Source organism: Tamandua tetradactyla, chromosome 2 (assembly GCF_023851605.1).
Source record: "Tamandua tetradactyla isolate mTamTet1 chromosome 2, mTamTet1.pri, whole genome shotgun sequence".
In the NCBI taxonomy this organism is placed as follows: Eukaryota; Metazoa; Chordata; class Mammalia; order Pilosa; family Myrmecophagidae; genus Tamandua; species Tamandua tetradactyla.
The window spans coordinates 142167654-142175867 of NC_135328.1; the positions used below are offsets into that span (position 1 = coordinate 142167654).

The window sequence follows — 8214 nt, forward strand, 5'->3', positions numbered from 1 at the left end:
CAGCCCCCTGGAAAAGCAGTTATGTGCAGCCTATAATGCACTACTACAAATGAAGGGCTAACTCAGAGGTGTTCTGTGACTTTACAAACAGCCATCCGCTTTCAGGGGTGGGTACATGACATTGCTAACAAATCCCACTCAGGAAGTATCAGCTTAGCACACTGACAAAGTGAAAAGCTTACCTCCTGCAGTGCAGCATCTTTAACAACAGCCCTCTAAGTGCAGAAATTTTTGACATTTTAGGACCAGCTTTTTATGTGAAAAAGCAATGCTTGCCCTTCCCTGCTGATCCTCCTGAGGTAGGTAACCCTATGCCCACCATTGACAGATGTGGACATATACCTGCCTCCGTTTGGTATACCGATGGATCAGCACATGGGCAACCCACTACCTTGACAGCTGTGGCTGTCTAATGTAGCACTGACATCATCTGGTACGAAACTGGAATTATACAGAGAAGTCAATGGGCTGAGTTAATGAGTTATGGATGGTCATTGCTCATGAACCAGGAGATTCACTATTTTTACTGAAAATTGGGCAGTGTACCAGGGCCTGACAGTGTGGATGGCCACGTGGAAGCAAGAACAATGAACTGTTGTCTGCTGCCCCTTATGAAGAAAAGGAATGTGGGAGAACCTCTGGACTGCTTGGTCACAAGCGAAAGTAATCACGTTTAATGTCTCTGTCCATATGCTGATTGTTTATCTGGCAATATTGAAGCAGATGCTTTAACAAAAATTCATAGCCTAGAGCCAACATTGCACGATGATTTTGAATGGTTGCATAGAAAGTCAAGATATTGAGGGTGCCAGACTCTGTGGAGGCTAACACAGCAATTCCAGCTGCCCACCACTTGACAATAACTGAAAGAAGTCATGGACACCTGGCCACCCTGTTCCCTGTTCCCCCCGAGGATGCTTCCTCATCAATTCGGTCACATCATCTGGGGGAAGAGTCCAGTTACCAGGTGCTAGGTAGATTATGCTGGGCCCCTTCCATTTTCTGAAAGTGCAATATGTGCTTTTACAGCTATATACATGCCTACTGAACTGTTGCTGGCCTTCCCTCTAGGGAAAGTTAACCAAAGCACTACAATATGTAGCTTAGAAAAGTTAAGTGCATTGTTTGGGGTCCTCACACATGTGGATAGTGATAGGAGGCCCCCTTTACTAGACAACTAACCCAAGTCTGGGCTACTAAACATGACCTCTTATGGAAATTCCATTTGCCTTACAACCCACAGCAGTGGGGTTAATCAAAAGTATGAATGGACTTTTAAAAGAGAAGTTAAAAAGTGATAAGCAATCTCTGTAGCAATGGACATGCTGATTTTATTCAGTCATAAGGCATGCAATGATGTGAATGAACATGTGGGACATTTGGTGAGGCAAAATAAGCCAGAAACAAAAGAACAACAATGTATGGTTTTCTTTAGAAAATGCTTATAAGAAAACAGGGGCCTAGAGTGTAAGCTCTTATAGTAGACACGTTAAGTCTAGAGTGGTCATTAGTATTTCTGGATTTTGAGAGGCTGTTTAATATATCTCTATCTATCTATCTATCTATCTATCTATCTATCTATCTATCTATCTATCTATCTATATCTGTCTGTCTGTCTGTCTGTCTGTCTGTCTGTCTATCTATCTATCTATCTAACCTGACATTTAGAGATGAGAACGAAGCTGATCAGATTGGGCCTAAAGTAATTCAGAACACAGGGATAAAGAAAACAATGTCTATATTTTAGAACCACACATACTCTTTGAGACCATAGAAAGAAAGGTTTATTTGGTCTGGAACTGAAATTCTCTGTAGTGTATAATCTAACTCAACCTGTCTGTATAGATCATTTGAACAATTGAAACACAGGAAACCCAGAATAAGAAAGAGGTCCTTTAATCCTGTATAGCTTATTGTAATGCCTGGATACATCCTAGAGTATATTAAGCAGATAATTAAAAAGTATTTGCAAAGTCGTTTGAGGGATGGGAGAAAAAATATAGACCTAATAAACTTTACCATCAAGGAATCCCCTGATATTGTGTACTATGTTAGGGGTATACAAGTCAATAGGCCATGCCCTCGATCCTGAGGCTTACTCTTGTGAAGCTTATGTAGGTGGTGGAGAAACTTAGACTACCTATAGGTATGCCTAAGAGTTACTTCTGGAGGACCTCTTATGTTGCTCAGACGTGGCCTCACTTTCTCTAAGCCCAACTCTGCAAGTGAAATCATTGCCCTCCCCCTACATGGGAAATGACATCTGGGGGTGAAAGTCTCCTTGGAGACATGGGAGATGACTCCCAATAATGAGTCTGGCCCTGGCACCATGAGATCCACAATTCCATCCTGACCAAAGTGGGGAAAAGAAGTGTAACTAATAAAGTATCAGTGGCCAAGAGAGTTCAAATAGAGTCAAGAGGCTACTCTGGAGGTTGTTTTTACACAAGTTTCAGTTAGACCTTGCTACCTATCACAACCTACCAAATCCCAACTAGCACCATTTCAGCCAATCCTAAAAAACCATCTAGGGCAATATATAAGATTCCACAAGGATTCCATGCACTAGAGTAACTTTCCAGAAACCTACAACCTCCAGATGGGTCCCTGGTCCAGATAAGTCCTGAAACCTAGAGAGCCCAGCCTCTCTAGAATATCGCCTAGTTCCATCTCCCTACCCCATATTAGTGACAGACCCTTCTAATATGAAAGAGTTAGAATGGCCATAGCCCAAATACCTAAAGAGAGGAATGGAAAGATCAAAGGTGATGGTGGAGTTATACAGAAAAGATAGGAGTTAACAAACGAATATGATCGCTGAATCATTAAATTGATGTCTCTTTTAGTATCCAGCATCTTAGAGCAGATAGTAGTAAAAACCCAAATTGTGGAATTGTAACCCATGCCAAACTCTGAAATATGTTCTACAACTAATTGTGGTGCTGTGCTTTGAAATTTATTGTTCTTTTGTATATATGCTATTTTACACGAAAAAAAAGAAGGAAAAAAATTTATTGTGATGATAAAAAAATATTTATTCCTTCTAGCCTCCTATATTCTGGAGCAGCTGGAAGGAAAAATCTGAGAGGATCATATGGTAGCCCATGACAAACTCTGGGATCTGTCCTGTAACTACTTGTTGAAGAGTCCTTTGGAAGCTATTGCTTTTTTATTTCTTTCCTTTGTATTTAGGTTATACTAGACAATAAAAAAGTTAAAAAAAAAAAAAAGATAGTGAAAATGAATGACACCTGTATATGAAATCATGTATGAATTTCACAATGTTGAGCAAAGAAGTCATATACCAAAGATTTCATTTGTTTAGAGCTATGATTCCATTTATACAGAATTAAAAATAAGCAAAATTAATGTGCGGTGTTACAACATGAGGGCAGGTAATGAATGGAAGGAAAAACAAAAAGGGGCCTCTGAGATGCTACTAATACTCTGTTTTTAATCTGGGTGATGTGCCTAGACATGTTCACTTTATAGAATGTATGAGCTTTAATATATGTGCTTTATACATACACATGCACATGCACATATATTTACTCTATGTTTTATGGGTATATATTATATGTGAACAATAAAAATGGGCCTGAATTATATGCACCAAACTCATGGTGTGATTGCATAGCTGGGATGATGTATACGACAAAAGATCAGAACTGGGACCAGGGTGGTGGTGAAAGCAAACTTAATCTATACCTGGGATGCTTCAATTCTTAAAAAAATGAAGAAAAAACAAAGAAGAAAGAAAAAAGCTAGAAGCAAATATAATATAAATTGAGTTGATATTTCTAGATAATGAGTATATGTACGTGGTAGCTGTATATATTATCTTGTTTTTCCTTTACTTTAAGAACTCAAAGTAAAAAATATAAATAAGAAAAACAAAGCACCCCAAAGTGCAAATCTTAAAAAAGTAAAGTACTGCTAAATATGAAGGGAGATATTTTTGTTTTATAGGTGAGCAACCACAAGGAGATGAAATAATTTTTCTGAGCCATTTTAATCTGAGAAACATTTCTTTAAAATCTTCACGGACCTTTTGCGCCCGTTGCAGCTGCGGAGCGCGGTGGGTCCACGCGCGCTGTGAGCGGCGCTATTCCTGGCCGGCCAGCACCCGAGCTCCGGGTTTGTCCGAGCCCGCGCAGCTATGGACCCCAACACCATTAGCGAGGGCCTGCGGGGGGCACCGTGGGCTCAGCCTTGCGTGAGGCCGCGGAGCGCCAGCTCAAGGAAGCACACCAGTCTCTGCATTTTGTTTCAACACTGCTTCAGATTACTGTCGAAACAACGGGATTTACCTGTGAGACAGGCAGGTGTTATCACTTGAAAAATACAGTAACACAGGATTGGTCTGATCAGGAAACAACGCCAGCAGATATATCCCCTTATGCTATTCCAGAAGAAGAGCGACAATGTATTGGAGAAAATACTGTAGAAACCATTATCCATTCTCCTGAGATCATCAGGTACAACTTACTACATGCATTCATCATATCATCAAACATGATTATCCAACTGCTGGACTGCCATTGCGGACAAAATTGACTTTTATCTTCAGTCTGATAGCAGTGCTTATTGGCTAGGAATTCTTCTTTGCCTGTATCAACTCGTGAAAATTATGAGTACAAGAAACCAGAGAACGTAGTCCGTTGGTAGCAGCAATGCATTTCCTATCAGTTCTACAGGATCGTTTTACTCAGCTTCTTTCTGATGAATTTGTTCTTATCCAGAAACAAATATTCAAGATCTTCTATGCTCTTGTTCAGTATACACTATCACTGGAACTGATAAACCAACAGAACCTGACAGAATGGATAGAAATTTTGAAGACTGTTGTGAACATGGATGTGCCTAATGAAACACTTCAAGTTGAAAAGTTGATAGACCTGAGTTGCCATGGTGGAAATGTAAGAAGTGGGCTTTGCATGTATTAGCAAGTCTGTTTGAAAGCTATGGAAGTCCTGGCAATGTTTCCAAGGAGTATGATGAATTTGCCACAGTATCTCTGAAGGCATTTGCTGTAGGTGTCCAACGAGTTTTACTGAAGGTGTTACATCAGTACAAGGAGAAGCAATACATGGCACCTCGGCATTAATTTATATTAACCAAGGAGTTTCCCATGATCTCCCCTGGAAGAATCTGAAGCCTCACATACAGGGCATTATCCAAGATGTTATTTTTCCATTGATGTGCTGTACAGATGCTGATGAAGAACTTTGGCAAGAAGATCCATATGAATATATAAGAATGAAATTTTATGTGTTTGAAGATTTTATTTCTCCTACCACTGCTGCCCAGACACTTTTGTTTACACTTTGTAGTAAGAGGAAAGAGGTATTACAAAAAACTATGGGATTTTGTTACCAGATTCTTCAGAAGGAAATGCTGATCCTGGAAAAAAAAAGATGAGCCCTGCATATGATTGGCTCTTTAGCGGAAATACTTCTGAAGAAAAAGATCTACAAACATCAGACGGAATACACGCTGCAGAATCATGTATTCCCCCTCTTCAGCAGTGAACTAGGTTACATGAGAGCAAGGGCTTACTGGGTCCTTCACTATTTTTGCGAAGTGAAGTCCAAAAGTGATCAGAACTTACAAACAGCCTTAAAGCTTACCAGAAGATGTCTGATTGATGATAGGGAAATGGCTGTGAAAATGGGAGCTGCTGTTGCACTTCAGGTTTTGATCAGTAATCAAGAAAAAGCTAAGGAATACATCACACTATTTATTAGACCATAATGCAAGCTCTTCTTCGTATTATGAAGAAACAGAAAATGATGACCTAACCAGTGTAATTCAGAAAATGATCTGCATAGTGAAGTATAGTGAAGAAGTTACTCCTACTGCAGTAGAAATGATGCAACATTTGGCGATGACATTTAACAAATTAGTTCAAACTGGGCCCGATGAAGAAGGAAACGATGATAAAGCAGTTACTGCTATGGGAATTTTGAATACTATTAACACGCTTCTTAGTGTAGATGAAGATCATAATGAGATAACCCAGCAGCTTGAGGGGATCAACTTACAGGTCATTGGTACTGTTTTACAACAGCATGTGTTAGAATTCTAATGAGGAAATCTTCTCTTTAGCACATAGTTTGACATGACAACAAGTATCTCCACAGATGTGGCAACTACTACCCCTTGTATTTGAGGCTTTTCAGCAAGATGGCTTGGATTACTTTATAGAAATGATGCCCCTGATGTATAATTATGTGACAGTTGATACAGACACACTTCTGTCTGATACCAATATCTTGAAATGAAATACAGCATGTGCAAAAAGGTTCTTACAGGAGTTGCAGCAGAAGATGCAGAGTGTCATGTATCAAAATTGTTAGAGGTCATCATTCTACAGTGCAAATGGCGTGACACTGATCAGTGCATTCCCTTATTCATTGAAGAAGCTTTAGGGAGACTGGCAAGAGAAGTTAAGACAACTGAACTTCGAATAATTTGCCTGCAGGTTGCCACTACTGTTTTCTATTATAACCCACACCTAATACTCAATACTTTAGAAAATCTTTGCCTCCCTAATAATGTTGAATCATTTACAAGTCATTTTATTACACAGTGGCTTAATGATGTTGATTGTTTCTTGGGGCTTCACAACAGAAAAATGTGTGTTTGGGTCTCTTGTGTTCTTATTGATATGGAAAAAATACTACAAGTTTTAAATCAGGTTTCTGGGCAGATTTTTGCTAGCTATTTTACTCTTATTTAATGGACTAAAAGGAGCATGCGCCTGCCATGCAGAACATGAGAATGACAGTGATAATGATGATGATGATACAAAGGCTCTAGGCAATGGTGAAGATGGACAAGAATATTTGAAGATTCTAGCTCAACAAGCAGTTGAGGACGGAAATGATGAAAATTGGGAAGAAGATGATGCTGAGGAGGCTGCTCTAGGAGGATATTGCACAATCACCGATGATGAAGATAACCCTGTTGATGAGTATCAGACATTTAAAGCTATATTTCAAACTATTCAATATCCTAATCCTGTATCAGGCTCTGACTCATGGTCATAATGAAGAACAGAGAAATAGGTATAGCATATAGTAACTCTGGCAGATCAAAGAAGAGCAGCCCATGAATCCAAAATGATCGAGAAGCACAGAGGATACAAGTTCAGTGCTCCAGTTGTGCCAAGTTCTTTCAGTTTTGGAGGCCCAGCTCAAGGAATGAGTTGAGTCACCGCTTTCCTTCCTGCTGTGCGATTGTAGTGAAGAGCTGGTGTTCCTCCTAGTTGTGGTCCAGGCCTGGTTCGTGTCATCTGCTCTTAACTAGCTGGTCAACAGATTGGGCAGCAAAACCCAGGAGGTGGAACTCATCATGCAACCTGGCACTGGAAAACACACCCGAGGGGGTTTGTGGGGGCAGGAGGGTGACTTGGGGGTATTTTCTTTATTTTTTGAAGAAAGTAAGAGCCTGATTCTGAAGCTTCAAATGACATTGTGGAAATCTACAAACAAGAGGAGATGTCATGAAGTCAGCTTTTCTTTTTCTGAGGAAAAAATAGACAAGGGCAACAGGACTATTTAAAATGTCTCATTTACAGTATAAACTTAAAGGTAGATGGAATTTTTACACCTGTGAGTATTTGTCCACTTTGTGTCTCTTCCTCATCTTTGAGGATCTACTCTTTATATGTAAATATAATACGATAATCTGGTAGCCTTATTCAGACATCATCATTTTCAGGCAACAAAGATTGTTCCTATGTAGATTGGACATTTTTTGTAGCACTACATAACTGATTTAAAAATCTGTAAGTGAATTAGCACTGTGATTTTGAAACAAGCCTGCTAGCCTATGTATAAAATAACAAAATGTTTGCCGTTTACAAGAAAAAAAGAGATATAATACAGTGGGCGTCGGGGGAAATTTCAAGTTAATTAAAAAATGACCTAGCAATTTTGTACCTAGTGATTTGTGGTGAACTCACCTCTGATAGTGACTTGAATTCATTATATAAAAGGGGTTAATGATATTTTCATTGTTACTGAAAAATGGCAACATCTTCTGTGTCCTACGTTTTTTCTTAACTTTCAGTGTACAAGCAGAAATCTGGATACAAGACCATACTGTAGCAAATAAGAAAGGCTATCTTATCTGAAGCATGTAAATTGGGTATAAAATTCTCCTCTTAAAAGAGTAGATAGACAAGTGTGGCTAAACACCTATATATGC

The 8214-nt window shown here is 39.3% G+C and overlaps 1 pseudogene; it reads left to right on the plus strand.

The window, feature by feature from the left end:
• Positions 1–4159: 4159 nt before the first annotated feature.
• On the plus strand, positions 4160–7214 carry LOC143662370 (importin-7 pseudogene; annotated as a pseudogene).
• Positions 7215–8214: the final 1000 nt, after the last annotated feature.